Below are 18,647 nucleotides of genomic sequence, written 5' to 3'. Positions count from 1 at the left end.
CCGGGGAGGCAATTTCCCCCGGCTTTCCAACCCGACCAACTTTTTTAGGCCCGGGCCAACAATGTACCTAACCCAGACCCGACGCCTCCCTTCGAACAAGACTCCCAAAGGAGGTAGCAGCGGGAGAGACCCGGAATAGGAGATCACAGACTCGCCTATGAGACTGAATGCTGTACACCATGCCCGGCTCCAGGGGAACCGGAAATATTGGCGGGGAAATCCTCAGGGCCTGAGGAGTCTCCGAAAAGGCAGTGTTCCTGAAGACCGGCGGATACTGCAGGGGAGATTCGCGGCGGGGCATGCGGGCAACGACACGGTAGAAAGGGGAAGGGGGTACCGCCGAATGTTACTGCCGATTGCTGGAATGCGCGATAAATCATTCGGTCGCGAGCGTTACGATTGGACGGAGTACTAGAGCGTTTGTGTTGATGGTAAAATTGCGACTGCGAGGAAGGGGCGAGTTATTAAGCGACGCCTGGGCAAAAATTGTAGCGTTAAGCCACCCAATTTTATCTCTGGTGATTCTGTAATATGATTGTGAAAAGGTCGTAACGAAGCGAAGAACATTGGACACCGTCCCACCTTCTGTGAGAGGCTGCGAATTCACGGTCGCGACCGCGAGTAGCGGACAGGCGTATTTTTTTGGGGTTCCTTATATCATAGCATACCACTCATACCATCTATCGGAGGCGCCATAACCGAATCAATTGTTAACTATGTTGCGAAGTGTTCGCGAAAAATGTTGAACTTGGAGTATTTCACGAACGTCGCTTTCCGAAGAATAAATTAATATTATCGGAATAGTTGGAATAAAATGAATCGACACTGATGTCGTGTGTAGAAACTGTATTTGGTATCTGAGAACGCACTAGACTGACGAAGTGGTCTCTACTAATGTTGGATACAGAATGTCTTGTTGTCGTAGAACTGAAAATATCTACAGGTTCGTGTGTGACTTGAGTGGTGTGTTGGAGTGGTGGATGTATTTGTATATGATTGGTGTTCTGAGTTGGTGTGGGTGTGGCAAAATTTGTCTGTAATGTTGGAAGGGAGAACGATGCGCTAAAGTTCCCCTTCTCGAAGTAGACCTGGAGTTCCGGGAATCGATGGTCAGGAAAAACCGAAAATTAATAAAAATATGAGTGTCCTGCACGTGGTTTGCAGCTGTCCAAGAACCCCAGGTGATGGTCATCGTCGACGTCTAACAGCGATTTGAAAACAAAAGGCCGCGGGTCGGTCCTTGGCTGAATGCGCTGGTAAAAATTCCCTGCCATAAATGACCCGATTGCTATAGCCCCGACTTTGCTATAAGCACGTTTCAACAAACTACATATTGTATTGCGACGAGAGACAAGTTTCGGCCCAATTTTGTTATCGAATTTTTTATCGCGGGTCACTTATTGTAGCGCTGCCCTCAAGTGTAGGCGCGTGACGTTAATAAATATCGAGATTAACGTAAAACAACTACCGTTTATTCGCGAGCCGCCTCATGCTGTGATGGGAATTTCCACATCCTACTTGCGAATCCCGACCGTATTGCGCGCTAGCCGGCAACCGTTACTCTTTCGTGGCCTTCACTCTAAGAAAATCGTAAAGGGTATCGGAAATCGTGCCCGATACCGGCACTCGGGGAATGCCCGGCGTTCAACCCGCGGAGGCGCGTGTAGTAGCGGAGGCCGAGAGAGGGGTTTTGTGCGCGGCTGACCGTGGCTCGTCACTAAATTCCGCGTAACACTAGTTTGTACATAATTCTATAAGATAGGTAATAAATTCTATTTAATTCTTTTTGTATAATCTATTATAGAGAAAATTTCGTATTCTAATACTGAACACTTCCTGAAGATAGTAAAATGTTAATATAAAAATATAATTCACATATAGTTTCCTACGATGTATGCTGACCTACTTGTTCGGAGCTTCGTAGTACAAGCGCAGCGCGTAGCCACCGCTAGCGCGGGAACTCGGCTGGCAAACTCACGCTCTGATTGGTCGGGGTTTTTCGTTAATATCTCGGTAACGAAACCTCAGATTATATTGTTTCTAAGAAAAAAGTTGTCCCAATTCACCCCCCGAGTGCCCCATTTCCGGGTCGGACAACATTTATGTTACACCCTGTATATGTATACATAAATACTGACTTACATATGCATGATCATAGTTTCACTTTTGTGTAAAGTATTTTTGTTAATCTGTAATTTGTAAATAAGAGATGTGAACAAATTTTTAAGAACCGAAGCAATACAAAATTGCGGTCTGAAAGCAGTGCTAAATGTTGTAATATGGTACGTACTACTACGTACTGATAGTCTTGTTAGCTGAAAGTAATATTGCTACGCGGAATGAAAGTAACTCTAAAGAATCTCAATAATTAAGCGTTACAAATGAACGTTTCACTTAATTGCTGTCCTATTAGATAGAAATTAAATGAAATCTCGTAAAAATGAGTTGAAGCTTTAAATTCCAACCTAGTAATCAGTTGTCAATAAAATTAATAACCATTCACCTTTTAATTCCATTGAGTAGTTTCATTTAGACATTACTTACTGTAATTCATAGCAGAAACATTGAAGCAGTTTATATTTTCAGGAATCTCATAGAATAAGTAAAGTTTGCGCTGCTTTCAACGTTTTCTTTGTCGATACTCGGGTTCTATAATAAGATATTCGTCGGTTATAGTTGGTGAAACTGCAGAACTGATTCCTTTTGTTCTCATTCCAATTACTACAAGAGGCTTTTCCGCTTTTTACTGTCAGTCGTCAGAAAGTTGCTTGGTAGCTTCGATGCTGCAAGTTTCTTTTTATTCAGAAAAGGTTTATGGTAATTAATAGCCGCAGTAATTAAAGGACACACGCAAAAGTAACAGACAGAGGATCACCTCTAATTTAAGCATTGCACTCAAACAAAATTTTTAATCACATTTGTAGACTACGTGAGTTTAGATTGCTATATTCATTATGATTTGAGTGAATATCAACCAGTTGGAAAGTATGGCAAAGTACCTTATTTTAACTCTGTGAAAAATTAATGTTAATAGGACATTGCTTTAGTCCTTCATTTCACTTACAAATAAAAATTGCAATTCGTATTTTACTAATAGGGAATTAAAAATGAAATGACTCTTTTAACATGTTAAGATTTAGTTGCCTCTGCTATCCTGGCAACATCTATACAATTTCAGTAATTATTTTTATAAGATGATTATAACCGACGTTTGTAGAATTAAAGCGTAGAATAGTACATACATCCATGAATGTTATCTAAAAGCTAAAAACATCAAGCAGATTTCATTGAATATTGTACATAATTCACGAATGTTGAAGGACACCTTTTTCATTCTAGGTTTAAGGCCCAACAAAAAATTTTTTTCAGAAACTCATTTACCACGTTTACAAGTAACACTTTAAATCAATCATAACAATCCGTTGGCAAATTACACTGTTTAACACCTAAAAATTTTTGCACTTTCCAATAAGCGTTTCTGATAGACCTTTATGAGCTGAATACAAATCTGCAAATCCTTTCTTTCCAGTTTCTTAAAAAATCACTTTTAAAAGAATTGCAAATTTTCAACTTTGAAACTGTGTTGTGCTTTTAGAGTAATAGTTATGCAATTTCTTTTGCCACGAAATAATTCTCTGGATTTTTCCGAACAAAATGATATAAATTATTATTATATTATAAACATCTAAATATGTGCAAATAATGTTTAAATTGAAAAGGACACCGAAAACGCACCACTTTTTGCTGATATTCTTTAATTTATTTAAAACACTAAACGTCTAGGAAAAAATCTAACAACGGCACGCGATAGAGCAGACCTTTCTGCTTAGGTAAGTGTCAAGGAAAGTTACAAAATCGGTTTTGTTTTAAATATGGAAGCGAAATAGTTCAGCAAGACACGCGGCGCCGACAGTGGTGGCCGTGCGCGCCTAGCGCTTCCGTTACGTTGAACGGCACGCAAGGCGACCGCCATCATTGAGTACCACTGCCAGCGTGTGTTTTGCTGAACTATTTCGCTTCCCTATTTAAAACAAAACCGATTTTGTACCTTCCCGTGACACTTTCCTAAGCAGAAAGGTCTGCTCTATCGCGTGCCGTAGTTAGATTTTTTTCCTAGACCTTTAGTTTTTGAAATAAATTAAAGAACATCAGCAAAAAGTGGTGCGTTTTCGGTGTCCTTTTCAATTTAAACATATTTAGATGTCTATAATATAATAATAATTTATATCATTTTATTCGGAAAAGTTCACAGAATTATTTCGTGCCAAAAGAAATTGCATAACTATTATTGTAAAAGCACAACACAGTTCCAAAGATGAAAATATGCAACTTTTTTAAAAGCTCATTTCTTTTCAGCTCATGAAGATCTATCAGGAACGCTTATTAAAGGTTACAAAAACGAAACGAAGTTAAAATTTGTTGAACAGTGTTAGTGTGAATACTTATAAATTAATTTTATTCGAATCTTTTTAAAGTCTTTCTCACATTTTTCTTATTTCGTTGTACTGTAAATATTTCAATACTTCGATATAATTCTAATCAACAAATTGCAGAAACTAATATTTGTTTTCTAGATGATTGTTACTTTCCAAAATTCTCACTACCTAAAAACATGGCAAAACAGGTTAAATAGTATAACTGGGTGTGTATGAGATAATATTACATGCAATATTAATATTACATGCTAAAATACGCAATAATATTTTCATGTAATGAAAAAATTATATGGTTTGCAAGAAGTTCGAATTTAAAAATTAGTTTCATACGCATGAATTTAAAAACGGTGAACTACACTTCAACCATTTGTTAGTAATTATTTTTATTCATGTTAATTATTTGTAAACATTAACAGTAATATAATATTAGTTTTATGCAATAGAAGATATAACTGATAAAAAACAAATAATATCTAATGTACCTTTCTCTGCTTTGATTCTAAGTAGAAATAGTGAATCATGGTCAGATAGGGTAAACGTAGGTAACCGAAAGCACGCGTGTCCAAATATTGATTTTCTCGAAAACAAAGTTTCGTATGAAAAATGATTTTATTCTACATTTTCGATTTACTTTTACACGCGTTTGAACTCTTTATAAATCAAAGCTACTGTTCTGCTCAGAGTTTAATTTCAATAAAATGCATTATGGAAAATATTTCATCGGCGTATTATCTTAAGTATTATGTTACATGCAACCTTTTAAAAAATATTATCTATAAAAGGTTGGATTGCACGTGTCAAGTAGATTCATTGTTTATATTTGCGCAGTGCACGAGTGCTTCACTTGCTTTTTACACAGCTTAACTTTTTAGAAGAAAGTTTACGGCTACTGTGGTTCCTCAGTGTGTTAGGAAACGTACTTTTTTCTGTAGTGAGGAAAGTAAACATTTGCTCTGTAACGTACTATTAGACAAGCAGAAAAACAGAAAATTTATTTCTTACTCTTGCGAATGAAAAGTTAGCAGCACTTTCCTCATCGTTTACGCTACCTATTAATAGATAGAAACGTTTTCCTAACCATACTATTATTTTTTTCCTTTTTGTAGAAGTTTATCATTTAAAACCCCAATAATATAAATTCCATTTGGTATATACTTGTAAAATCGAATTGCTTTCTTAAATATTACTTTCTGAGTTTATATGGATCAACAACTTCTTAATTCGTTCTACATTCTGTAATGAGACATCTGAGATTCTGTCATTGAAAAATGTTTTTTCTGATGTATTCTTTAATAAAATTTTTCTTTCATAAGTTGTATTAACTAACGATGAATTAAAGAGATTTAAGGTTTAATGCTGGTTAGAATCTGCTATTTTGAGAAACAAGTATAATATTTACATATATAAACACTTTGATTATACTATGTAATTATTGTAATGTTTTCTACAAACTCTTTATGATTTGGTCATCAGTACTTCATTATTACAAAACTACTTTACTATTATCATTTACAATTATTAAATAACAATTAGTGTCACAATATTTGTAAATGTAACTTATAATACTCGTATTATGCGACATAATAATATGTATTCACATTTCACTAATTGCGAACAATATATTTCATGATCATAGCATGGAAGTTAAACATTTAGTATAGGAAGACCGAAAGAATAAAACCACAGAAATAACATACACATACGCCTTTTAACAGTACCTTATTTCATCCGCTTTTTTCTCTTTTGAAGCTTCATGCACTTCCCTAGAAAACATTAAATTCTTTCACGTTTCACGTTTTACTTTGTGAAACTCCTACCCTCCAGATAGAGACACCTCAAAGATTCACATGTTTCTGTTTTATGAATACAAATGTACTTTCGTTCCTTCGTCTACTATTTTAAAATTGAGAGACCTAACCTCTGCGTTCCTGAAATACGCACGCTTTGAAGAATAAGAGACAATTTTAAAGAAATTTTGAAATTATCACAGCAATGAAACACACTGTGATTCGTTAAGCTATCGTTAAAATAATTTGAAAATGTTTAGAATGCGAATTTATCGCGGGCCGTGTCGATCATTGGGTTGAAACGACCGCCTAAAGATAGCTAATTCTATCCTGAAAAGGATACGGAGTGAAGGTGGTGTCAGAGCGAAAGAACAACGGAGTTGGTCGTAACAGTTTATTGTTCAAATACTTAACAATGTTTCATGAGAACACGATTACACACGGTGGGCACCGGAGAGCCGCGAAGCGATGATCGAGAGTGCCGTACACGAAACAAGATGGGTGTAAAGCAATATATTTAATTAATAATTATTATAAATTCTGGCATCAATCAATAAAATTAAATTCTGGATCATAATAAATTATTTATAGCGAATGACGAAAGCTCCTTTAAACTCTGTTGACGTCACTCTAGTAAATGGTTTTCGTTTTAAGTATATTGATATTTCAAAAAATTTAATTCAACCTGTACACCTCGTTAATTAACGTCTTAATCTCTGAAATAGCAACCGAGTCACGTATCATAAACACAGTCTTAACGGAGTGTTTGAACTCATCAGCTTTTTAATTGCAATTTCAAATGACTATACATATTTCTACTAAGTAATTAACCTAGTTTTATTTGTTAGAATTCTGCAAATTTTATTTCTTGTATTTTTCAATGTAATAATACGCATAATATCATATTAACGGAATGCTGTTATGTTATTATTGTAAAATGACAACAGAATTAAATTAAATTAAATTAAATTAATTTTAAACCTGTTAGCTATTACTATTGTACATGTAACTGAGCCTACTACGTATCTATCATGTTTCGATTTCATGTTATTAGAGATAAGGTCAATTTAACGCTAGTCTTGACACTACACTAAACAGAAACGTATATCACCCGAAGTTTGCTATAATAAGTGACATAAACAGGGTAGAATTTTCTTCAATGCCATATTGTCTCTCTACTTTTTTCAATTTCATTTGTACGTTTCCCATTTTTCTTATTTCTTCGTACAACTTGTTTTATTTACTTGTTTCTTAACGTTAGATAAGAAAAATAATATGTAAGAAGTACAACATTACATTTCTATTGTCATTTCTAAAAATTCTAAAACCTCTTATACGATGTGTGGCCGAAGTCCCAGAACAAACAAAAACGTGTTCGTTTTATGAAAGTTTGCTAACAACGTACATAAAATTTTATGGTGCGAGTCAATATTATTAAGGAAATTTGTTGAAATTTAAAAAAACTTATAATAGATGTGTAGAGTAGTACTCTAATAGATATTAGAGTATACATACTTAGAGATGAATAAAGTCAATTTTATGAATACTCTGATACAATAAATGTGAATATAGTGAAATTTGTACTAGTGTAGATATTACGTATGATTAAATAAAAAGAAAGAACATTTCCGAAAGATGAAGTCGAATACAAAAGACAAGTTAACTCGTCTTCCACTGTTATCAAGATGAGTAGCTATTTTACAACATAGGGATTTGTACAATAATTCATTACTTAAATAAACAAATTTTACCCATAGTTATTTCTTTATTTAACTTGCTTATTTAAGCAAATTTTTCAAGCATTATAAACTTGTAAAGAGTATGTGACACAAAATCAGTTCATGGGCCCTCTTTTCGTTGACGCAGTTACAATTGAATAAAGAAATTTATAATTTTCTAGTATCTACCATAGTATTCCATATATTCAGAATTTATATCTGCAGAGTATTTTACTATTAAAAAATAATCATTGTTTTCCTAAAAATGAATTTCCATTTAATAACAGCGCGTAGAAAATGAACTTACAATTAGAGGTTTGCTGTTCGGTTACGTGACTACTTATGCATACACATTATAGTTCAAGGCTCGGTTAGCCAAATTATATTATGATATTACGTGCCCCTTGAAATCGTAAAATCTCAATAACTTGAATTTTGTCTAGAATAAATATCCTTGTAGTTTACAATGAAAATGTCATGTGACAAAACATGATTTCAACTAAACAAGAAAAATTTTCTATAATTTTTATTTGAAAACACAGTTTTGTTTTGCAGTTACAAATTATTTGTATGTAGCGAATCACCCCTTTTCCTGTTGCATCAAGAATGCAGCTAGATTTTGTCTAACTGTTTCTGTAATGTAATTATTAGGAGTAACGTGGCCCCCAGAAACATGTATTACGTTATTCAGAAATAATTAATGTTATACGCTCGAGAACTCAGTACTTTATCGAACCATCCCCTTGACCATTCAATTTACGCACATCGCTCAAATGCTACGCATGTTCGAGAACTTATGCGAAACAAAGGGAGGAGTTGCTGTTAGTACAATTAACCAACACATAACGTTTTACCATGAGCTAAAAGCAATTAACACAGTAGCATTTACGTGTTATTTTGGGATTCTCACGTAAACGTTAACAATTCAATATTAATATTAATACTGAATTCAATATTATTACTGATGAAGTAGTTGTTAGTTGAATTGAAATTCAATATTAATACTGAAACTGTAACGGTATAAGCTTAAACAACACTAGAAAGTCTTAATTTAACACGGCTTAAAAACAAGTACTTTGATTGACTTCGCTATTAACGTATTCGTATGCATTTATTTTATCCTTCAATAAGAATTAAAAAGCCAAAACGTAATAGTAGGTCAATACTGGTCACCAACAGTTCACAAAATAAAAATTACAGTCATTTCTCTTATAATTAACATATCATGCGCAGTATTCTTCAGAATTCTTCAACCAAATTTCATGTTTTAAGTGTAACAATCATTTACATGGTCCAACTGCCAAGTAAATACTTTGGTCTGATACTTTGCCGAATTAGGCAATGATAGGTCTTTGAATATTATTTTTCTATATGACTGTTTCTCAGACGCTCGTTTAAAGTGTCTAGAAACTTTCATTCGGAAATACTAGTCACAAATGGAGCACTGGCATAAAAAAGTAAAACATTGAACAAGCACAGTACCACGGCAGGTTGAAACAATGACGAAAAAGCAACGCGTAGCAATCCACGGGAAAAAGTGGCGAGGGGGCAGTGAGGGCGGGCGGCGATTGGAAGGGCAAGACAAGGTGCGGTGAGCAGCGAAGATGACAGTGAAGGTTTTCTTATCTGAATTTCAAGTGCTAGCCTGTAAGAAGAATGTTGTGCTCCTTGTCTTCCCGGGTTTCTCGCACCAACCGTTGCAGGAAACTTTCGCGATATCGTCTACGACTAATTAAAGCACGGAATAAGAGGGAGCAATTACCAGGGCGGTTCCATTTAATTTCGTAGACCGATTTAAGGCACAGCCGCGGAAGGAAGTGGGTCGTGAAACCGCGTCATATATTTGCATACGCCACTATATGCAATGTTCTGGTACTTTTTCCTTTTTTTTACATAGTGAAAGAAAAACACTACACACACGGCTGACTATGCGAGATCGTCGTTCTCCTGTTTCGCGAACATTGCTACTATATTTGACGTGCGTTACGAAAAGTAGCACGTTTCATTTGTCTTACGAAGACTAGCACTTCGGACTTTCTGACCACGAAAAGCAGCACGTTCCGATTGTGGTCTCGAAAAGTAGCATGTTTTCACTTATAGCGACGAAGACTAGATAGCACATTTCAGTACTCCATTGCGAATAGTAGCACGGTTTGCTTTTTGTCGCGAAAAGTAGCATGTTTCAATTCTAGCTACGAAAACCATCACATTAAATAGGTTTCCTATCATTAATGATAGGAAATTGATTGAAAAATTGATTCAAAAACCTTTCATTCAAAAATGAAAAGGTAAACGTTTCTTTTAACTGAAATGAACATTTATTGTATATAGTACGTTAGTTGTATATAGTATGCAGGTTCTGTATATTTTAGCCAAAATTCTTCGGATTCAAAGGGTTAATGAAATAAATGAAACAATCAAATATAAACAAAAATAAACTATTTTATTTAATTAACCATATCATTATTAAGAAAGGAATAAATTTTGTTGAGATAAAATTCTTTGTATTCTTTGATTTCTTTTGTAAAGATAGTTCAATATTAGCACTGTAGACATTTTATAATCTATATTCAATAATGTCCTGCTTTAAATCATACCGTTTCAAAATATTCATTTCTATACTGTTTTCATTCACTTTTCTTTAACAATATATAGATTATGAATTTTACATTCTCTCATGAATCTGCACCACTCATCTTGTGTATATACAGATTTGTTTTTACAATGCTGGTCAATACAGGCATGCATCGAATCACCATCATTCTGCATAGGTATAGCGAACCTCTAAAAATCTAAGAAAAACTAGATTATTTATTTATTTTTATTATTTTATTTATGAATTGTTTTTGCAATTGTCGCTACATCAGGAATCTGGAACCTTCCAGGATTTTCCAGAACCCGTTGCTACGTGCCATCTGTAACTCACACACGCACACACAGCATTCATCCATGATCGGCTTTTGTTAATCAAGCCACGTGCATCATGAAGATTCTAGAATACGGAGAATATTCTCGAAGAGTCTAACATGTGCAATACACACAGACACACACGTACAACTCTTTTCAAGCTGAGTGAAGACATTTTAAAGTTTTATCAATTTATTATGTATTCATCTATTTACAATTATAATGATCATTATTACAGATTTTGAATTTTATTACTTTTTCACAAGGTAAACGTCTGTTTATATGTATACAGGGTGAGGCAATAACTACGTCCACTTTGGATATTGCAGTTATTTTATAATAATATGAAAAAATGTTATATACAAAACTTACACGTTATAGAGGGGGGCATATTGTGACACCAACATTTTCTGCGTCGGTGAAGGCACAGAGTGGCTTCCTTTTAGTTAAGGTCATCCCTATTTTTTTTAATGGAATGCTATGTTTTTTTATCGCGATGTGATAGCCGCTGTTGAGGCGACTTCAGCGAGCTATCATTGAAGGTCATGCAAGGTCAAATGTAGTAGTAAAATAAACTTTCTTACATTACAAGAGATGCTCCAAGTAGTGACAGTTTGCGTGAATGTAAAGTTGCAATGTTTGTATCGCTGCATCATAATTGCAGCATGTGCTAGAATAAGGTCAGAAACGATAAGACATGCAGACTTCGTGGCGAACTGTGAAACGTGCTTCTTTTCGGGATAGATTGAAATATGCTGGTTTTCGTAAGGCCAATGAAACGTGCTACTTTTCGTAACGCACGTCAATATAATGTCATCTTTAGTGTTGTTACGAGCCAGGGCTAAGCGTCTGCGAGAGCCGAGGAAATGGCGAGTTTGGTTGTTACGTGGACGAACCTGTGCCTATTTCATCACAGGGAGCCACTAGGAAAGATTTGCGTGGACGAACCCGAGCCTATTTCATCTCAGAGAGCCACTAGGATTGTTAGTATGGGCCTCGTAACTTTTAAGAATTCGGTACACTTCGAGCGGTAAAAGTGTGCCTTTGTGGGTTCGCTTCTAGCTGGGAATTTAGATGTTATTCTAGAGTTGAAATGAACAACACTGAATTATAAATATATGAACGTATAAAAGTATATTCACTAAAATAAAGGTTTTACAAATGGTACTGTAAAGTGTAGTCGCGGAAGCTGATTCCAACTTTCACATTTCTCAGAGTTTAGCTTACTTTTAGAAATGCTTGACAAGGACTTTAATACCCAATTTTACTAGCTAAACTTCTGATATGAATATGATCCCCCGATTTACTGTACGCATCCCTTTTTATATTCCGAAAAATGAGTCTAAAAGTAGTGAGGGACACGCCTGTTCTCAACGGAAACAGCTTTCCAAGAAAATCTGGCCACGCCATAACACCCCGTGGGCAATTACGTAATCTGGCCGGATGCATTCCATCTCCCGAAAGGGTTAAGAGGTCACGAGAGTGTCTACGTACGTAACAGTGTTAATTATATTTAGTATATGTAATTTTGGTAAATATTTACAATAAAGGAGCCACCTCCGATTTCGATGATTTTTCAATATGTTGTCAAAGTTATCACCCTGAGTAATGCTGTCAAGGTTTTAGATGGAGGTCGCCGGTTATAAAAAAGTTATTACCAAAAGAAGTTTAGGTAGATAATTATTTTGAAGTTTGGCCTTCTCACTGATTTCAATGCACTGAAGTCAAAAACACAATATTTTTTTGCGAAATTACTAACAAAGACAAACTATCATCCTTCAAAACAGTAGACGAGCTTCTCAGTGTAGTTCAACAAGTAGAGACTCACTTATTGTTTTGGGGGAGTTATAATCAAAAACGTTACTTTTTTTCTTGAACTGTCTCTTACCAACTCCGATCACTATGTATAATGGTTCAGAGTTGGTTAGAAACAGTTCAAGAAAAAAAAGTCATTCACAGTTGGTTGGAAACAGTTCAAGAAAAAAAAATTATTCAGAGTTGGTTAGGGATAGTGCAAGAAAATAGTATCGTTGTTCTCCTAATAATTTTTTAATAAACAACATTTGATAACTCAAACTTTTTGAAGGTCACTTAGGAGGGTGACTTTGAGAATACACATGAAGGTCATTACGTATCATCGGTCATTTTACGTATCAATATTACTAAACAACGATACTAAACTTATTTTAAGAAGAACTATTTTACAAACAGCGACCCCCGACTAAAATCTTCACAATACTTCTCAGGGTGATGATCGGGACAACTTACTAAAAAATCATCGAAATTGGAAGTTGCTCCCTTATTGTAAATATTTACCATAATTTTAAATACAATTCTGAAGATTAATCAATTCCATATCAAAGATTTATTTCTGTAGATTTGATTTCTACTCAGAAAAACATTACTTTGTAATTATATCTTGAATGGAATCGATATGGATAATTTCACAATTGCATGCTAAGAGTTCATTTTAGGAATTTCGACGTTTATTTGAGACTGATTCTTGAATATTAATACAAGGTGTCCTACCTAAGATAGAACACCTAAATGTCTTTTTTATTTTTAATGATCGCAGAAATACGTCACACACAGTTTGAATGGGTTCAAAAGGGAAGTATGATACATGTATCTTTTTTCGAATGATCATTTTTTTCGAATTTTTCTGCAGCCGCCGGTATTTTTTTGTTTATTAGCCGTAATGATAGTTACTTAATTATAAAACTGTTATTCTGGTATCTCCAAGAAAGAGTAAAATCACCTATGAATGTATTTATGTCAGCTGTTTCTGGCTAAACCGAAACGTTTCTCCAACACTTACAAGGAGTGTATTTTAGATGTCCGACTCCGATTGCTTTGGTTTTCGGATATGTTTTAGAGGACCGAAAAATAAGAGATACGTATTTTTTTATAGCGGCCCGTTTTCATATTTAGGGGGTGAAACCACCCCTCAAAGTTTCGACCCGGAAGTACTATCTCGAAAACCAGAGGAGATACATGAAAACTTTCAATTGGTGGCTTTGATGGTTTTTTATGTACAATAAACTGGTGCTAACAAATTGTCAAAAATACAATTTGTTTATAACAAAAAAATTTGTTATAACTTTATTTTACAACTTATTGAAATTTGCGTAATGACATAAAATGACGAGCACTTAATTCCAAATCCATTAGTATATTTATTTTTGAAAGTCTGCGAAACATGTTTTTCAGTAAGCCAACCTGATCGTGTGCCAAAAAAGTCATGTATAATAGATCAATTTTCATTTGTTACAAAGTTATAAGATAGACGTAGGAAATGTATACGAATAAATAAGTGTTTTTTTCTGTTGTATCCTTTTCAGTTCATATAACATATATTTTTTATATACATTTTAATGGTATCTTATAACTTGTCCGTTTTGATAATGGAATCACATAAAAAAAGACCAGAAGTTATTTTGTAGGAATGAGACTCCAGTATGTTGTTTTTGTTTATGACTGTATAATGAATAAGATCACATAAACAGAAGTTTTTGACGTTTCTTGGATGCCCTGATTTTTCAGGCAAAACGTATAATACAATTCTGCTATTATAACAGAGCTTGTCCTTTTTACCACTAAACCTACTACGACCGATCAAAATGACAGGTTTTGGCGTACTAATTCCTATCTTTCTGAAGGGTTCGGTAGGTTTAGTGTTAAAATAAATTTAGAGTACCGTCGTTGTTACCGCATTATGTATCTCTCATACTAAGTTTTCTATTTCGGGACGGTGAAATTCGAATAAAATCCACCAACAATTCACCTCAATTTCTGAACATTAGTTCGAAGCGAAGTGATTTCGAAGTCTGAACGGAGACAAAGCCAAGGATCTCGAGAATGAATTCGACTGCAGCGAACTGGGAACGCAAGTTATATCGGTTTACAAAGTTAGAGCCGTTAATGTGACTCTCCTTTAGCCTTGCCCCGGCTGTAGAAGTGCATCCAATACGCTAGCATTGCATAACTTACAATTCAAGTAATGAAAATTACGTCTTTCAGTGTTCCTCTTCAATTACGTTTACCTGTTTCGTTAACTGCTAAGTTACTGTAGTTTTAGCGTTCTTTTTTTCCCTAATTTCAATTTCAAACATCAGGAATATCAACACATCAGGAACACATAATATTCCGATATTATTTAAAATACAAATACTGATAGCATAAACGTATTAACTTTACTATTATCTCGTTTTAAATTGTATAATTTATGGAACTGCTTCAATTGTTTTTATTTTTATAGTGGGACAAAGACTTTACGTAATAATTACAATATTCTACAAATATAAGTCATGGTAAGCAGTTTATAACTCGCTACCTCAATATTAGCAATTGTTGAGAACATATTTCTTCTAAACAGCGTTTATAATGACACCAAAAGTTCTGAAACCCTTGACACTTCTCTTTCAAGATGAAGAACGAAGCAGTTGTCCTAACAACTCTTTCAATTTTGAACATCGGAAGCCGTGTAGAATTAACGATTAAACGAACTTATCTGTAAGTGAATTCGATCATAATTATACCAGCTGTCTCGTCCGAATAGATCAATAGGTAGTAACGCCAGTTGCACGATCCTATCACAATATTTTTAAATTTGGCACATTAAAAACAAGTGATGCCCACACAGGGTACTACTTCATGGCAGGTGGCGTAGCGCCTTGCTGACCATGCTGCGCTGCATTCCCGCAGTTCTCCATTTGTTTTTAAAATTATCTAGAGACAGACAGGCTGGAGAGCAAAAGAAATGAAGGGGACTATAACATATAATAATCATTAGAGGTATCTAATGTTTGAGGCTTATACAAGGGATGGGAGGGTTTGATCTATTCGGAGGAGACATCTGGTATAATCACGATCGAACTTCACATACAGGTAAGTTCGTTTAATCGTTAATTATACTTCAATGTCTCGTCCTCTAGATCAATAGGTAGTTGTTTAAAGTATGTTGTAGTCTTCACTTACAATCTATTCCATGAATGTTAGTTATAAGTTATGACTCATAACCATTGCAGTAAATGTTGTTTCCTTTGTTAAGAGTCTGTTATAACAACGAGCAAATACCCTCGACCTGTCTGACCAGCCCGCTGCTTCGTGTATTGCCTGTATGCTCAATCTCGAGATTCTGAGTAACCGATGTGACGGCATGTAGCGTACTCCTTCTTGGAACCAACAGACATCCCTGATTTTTAATACTTTTGCCCACCTTTCAGCAAGCGTGCTATGAAATTCCGGTCTGTTTTTCGAAAGAAGATGCCTGGGAAGTAGGCCTGCCTCGGCGCGTGGCCTGCCGGGGATCCAACGCGAGCTGCGTACTTCGTGCGACGTTGTCACGGTCTCAATGCCACTGTGTGTCTCTTTCCATCCTCCGGCAACTTCCTTCTTTACCCTGCAAATTCCACGTGTAACGTTTAATAATCTACGTATTAATTTAATCTCCTTTTAATATGTTGCTCAATTTTGGGTACAATACATTTTTTCAAAAGAAATAAAATTTTTCTCATTCATGTATTTTAACTCTTGACGTGTATAAACGTTCAGCGTCTCGTCAACATTCTCCGCCATTTCCAGACAATGGATGATTAACGGGCGCTTGCCAAACGCAGTCCTCACTACTTGAGATTCTAGGTAGGTCCTTCTAGAGAGGTTTCTAATACGTACGATGGAGACATACGACCGTAGACGAGAACGCAAGTTGACGGTCAAACGTCGTTGGCCAAGACGCGAAGAGTGAGAGAGACACAAGCGCCGAAGACGTGTCGCAATCGCGACAACACCGCGAAAAGTCGGGCCTACCTCCCAGGCATCTTCTTTCGAAAAACAGACCATAAGTCATCTCCTAGCAGTTCGAGAAGCTCTGCAGATAACTCTCGTTCTCTTCCACGTTTGCTTCATCATGGAGCGTTGGATTTTGTTTTCTAATCTCTTTCATTGACATACTGCAAAAATGACGTGATAGTGTCAACCTTTCAATGTCGCCGCCAGACAGCGCCATAGTACCGTTCTGCATATCTGAAAACAAGGTGAAGTTGCTGAAACAAATACAGCTCACCAAACTACTAAAAACTGAGCTCACAGTTCTTGGTACCCGTCGGACAAAGCTCAACATTCTCTTTGTCATTCTGCAGTTCCCAACATAGACTTTGGCTTGTCGACGCTCTACGCCATCTTTGTCAGGTTGTATCTGATATTGCGTATGGCTGGACATGCCTCTCAGGCGACGTTCGACGCCATCTTTGTCGTGTCGTAGCATCAAAAATAGATTACAATAAGACGCATCACGTGGGCTACGTTTATCACCGTCTTGATCAGACTTGTTATTATACCTTTCGTTTTAATATTTTCATGCGCAGAAGAAACCGATTTCAATGAAAGTTTCAGTATGTATATAACTAACATAAATCTTCGATACGTATTTATTAAATTTTCATTATAACCTCAGATTAAAAAGTTGTAAAAGACAACCTTTACTATTTTCTTCGCGATTCCAAACAATTGCAACATTTAAAATTTTTTTTATACATCATTTAATAAACTAATGTCTCTAACTTCACGAAAGAACTCATGTCATTTGGATCAATTTTAAAAAAGTTGTTCCGTTTTAAAGGGTGTACGAATACTTCTGACACCGACTGCACATATATTTAATATGATACGATGAGAATAAAGCTGCATTGAATCTTTTAGACAATGGAACATGATACAACAGAAAAATAATTACATTTTATAAATTTTGATGTGCTAACGCAAATATAATCGGGAACTCGGAGAATTTTGTGGTCAAATTTACCGTGAAAATTACTTCTTATTTATTTTTTACTTGACTGTTCCTTATATTCCTTGGCTTTCAACCTTCTCGCAGTAGTGTTCTTATTCCCCGGTGCATTTCTTAATAATGCACCGCTTTAATCTCACGCGCAAAAATACTAGAGAATCGTAACTCGTGTTCGGAACTTCTATAAAGCTAGGCAATTAATCGATACCCCCGATTGTAGAATAATTCGATAAGCCCTGACTAATTCGTCCAAGAAACGTCTATATGAATGTATACATATGATATGTATTTCATTTCTCCATATCGAATAATGATTTTTCGCTTTTGTGTGCCCATAAAACTGATGTACTTTTAATAAGTACGTAACATTATAAGTAGACTATGAATTTTATTCGTTTATGCAACATGGAAACCTGTGAAACGTAAACAGACGAACGGAAGTCAAAAAGTATATGCAACTGCCCGAAAGTATACGTTCTCGGCACTCATTCTAAAACAAGGTAAATGCAACAAAATTTGACCTAATCGTAATGATTTTTTGTCAAAGAACGTAGTGACGTGTCAGATTTTAGAATATGCATGTCTTTTATTAATCAACAGCAGTGCTTTGCATTGAAATACAAAAAGCATCATCTACTGCAGAAATCTCACATTACTTTCTGGGCGATACCATATTTCCTGCGTCACTATTCGAATTATATTTTCTGCTGCGTAAACAAATGATGTTACATCTCGCGAAATCGGCCCCACTTCTCGGTTAAAATGTAATCAAAGGTCAATAAATCTTCGGCTTTTACATACAAAGCTCACACTTTATCAGATTCTTATCGCATTAATGGATAACTTCAAGTAACCTGGGTATACACCATATAATGATCACTTCGCGGATCATACCCGTCGTTCCGGTATCAGCGTTCAGTTTTCTTCTAACACTATCACGGAACAGTGTAACGACGCGTGTTAGTGCCTTAATATGTGATTTTTGAACAGCCTTATCTCCGTTTGTAGAATA

The sequence above is a fragment of the Dufourea novaeangliae genome, unplaced genomic scaffold (genome assembly GCF_001272555.1).
Source record: "Dufourea novaeangliae isolate 0120121106 unplaced genomic scaffold, ASM127255v1 scaffold294, whole genome shotgun sequence".
Taxonomy (NCBI): Eukaryota; Metazoa; Arthropoda; class Insecta; order Hymenoptera; family Halictidae; genus Dufourea; species Dufourea novaeangliae.
Note: the sequence above shows the minus strand (reverse complement) of the source record.